This window comes from Mus caroli, unplaced genomic scaffold (assembly GCF_978045245.1).
Source record: "Mus caroli unplaced genomic scaffold, Mus_caroli_1 scaffold_15, whole genome shotgun sequence".
Lineage (NCBI taxonomy): Eukaryota > Metazoa > Chordata > Mammalia > Rodentia > Muridae > Mus > Mus caroli.
The window spans coordinates 100,250,993-100,252,590 of record NW_028227270.1 but is presented as its reverse complement, the minus strand read 5'-3'; the positions used below and the strand labels follow the sequence as shown (position 1 = coordinate 100,252,590).

Here is a 1,598-nt window from a genome sequence, read left to right as displayed (position 1 = left end):
ATGAGGGGAAGCCGTCTGAGGAAAAACATCTCCCAAGATATTAACGGTCTTTAAATTGTGAGGTGATATAAGAAGAAAGTGACTTCTGAAAGGGCAAATATTCAGCAGAAATTTCAATTTGAGATATATCAAAGAGAAACAGATGTGTTGAAGACAGGAATGTTGGGAGGGGCCCTGGAAAAGTTCTTGGCTTCTATTTGAAACTCTCGAAGGATGCCGCCAGGAAGAGAAGGGCAATGCCAACACTAACCACCACACAGAGGACTTCTTGCTCTCATCTGTTCAACAAAGAACAGAAAAAAACAACGGCATGCAGGAAATCACCTTTTTCTATTTTTTATACAGTTCAATATTAGTGGAAAAATTAGCAGGCATGAGAAATAGGAAGAAATCAGTGCAAATTTAAGAGATTAAAAAGCCCAGAAAGCAGAATAACAAACAGAATACTGTAAGTATATAATTTATCAAATATCAGCTTCGAGGTAGATTTAACTATAAAATCAAACCAAACCAAACCAAAACAAAACAAATTAAATGTGGGGAATTTCCTCACAGTATCAGAATGTACAGGTAAACTCAAGTGGAAATCCTTGGAATTTGGATTGGAAATTCATAGGCTCTATTAGTTCAGCAGACTCCTAAATAGACTAAGCTTAGTAACATAGCTGACTCTGAAGAAGGAAGCAGATACCAGAAAGCTTGTCAGCAGAAGGTATCCAAATTGAAAAGGAAACAGGGAAAAGGGAAATAAAAATTAGGACTGGCTGCTCTGAAAAGCCATCTTTGCATTGTTCTTGGGTCATGCTCCGCCCTCACTGCAGCCACCTTCTCCGCCCACCACCTCCTCCAACACGGACAGCTTTCTTGCCAGAGTCCTCGAACTCGACTCGCTGCATGGGACCACGGGCGTGCTCCACCATGTCAGATGCGGCAGTGGACACCAGCTCCGAGATCACCACCAAAGACTTGAAGGAGAAGAAGGAAGTTGTGGAGGAGGCAGAGAATGGAAGAGATATACCTGCCAATGGGAACGCTCAAAATTAAGGAAAATGGGGAGCAGGAGGCTGACAATGAAGTAGAGGAAGAAGAGGAAGAAGGTGGGGTGGAAGAGGAGGAGGAGGAGGAAGGTGACGGTGAGGAAGAGGATGGAGATGAAGATGAGGAAGCTGAGGCTCCTTACGGCAAGCGGGTAGCTGAGGATGATGAGGATGACGACGTCGACACCAAGAAGCAGAAGACCGAGGAGGATGACTAGACAGCAAAAGGAAAAGTAACCTTACGCATCGTGACCTATTCACCCTCCACTTCCCGTCTCAGAATTTAAACGTGGTCACCTTCGAGTAGAGAAGCAGGCCCTGCCAGCCCACAGCCGTGCCACCCACAGATGACATGTTCTCTCCACCACCCCACCAAAACCACAATATGAATCGGCAACATGGGAGGAAAAAAGAACCAGAACTTCTCAGGCCCTGCATTTTTTCTTAAAAATACGTTAAAAGGAAAAATGTTTTTGTATTTTTTATTTACAGTTTATATTTTTGTACATATTGTTAGGGGTCAGCCATTTTTAATGATAACGGGTGACCAAACCAGCCTTC

The 1,598-nt window shown here is 43.6% G+C and overlaps 1 pseudogene; it reads left to right on the top strand.

Moving 5' to 3' along the window:
• Positions 1-918: 918 nt before the first annotated feature.
• LOC110308621 (prothymosin alpha pseudogene) lies at positions 919-1,354 on the top strand (annotated as a pseudogene).
• The last annotated feature ends 244 nt before the right edge of the window (positions 1,355-1,598 follow it).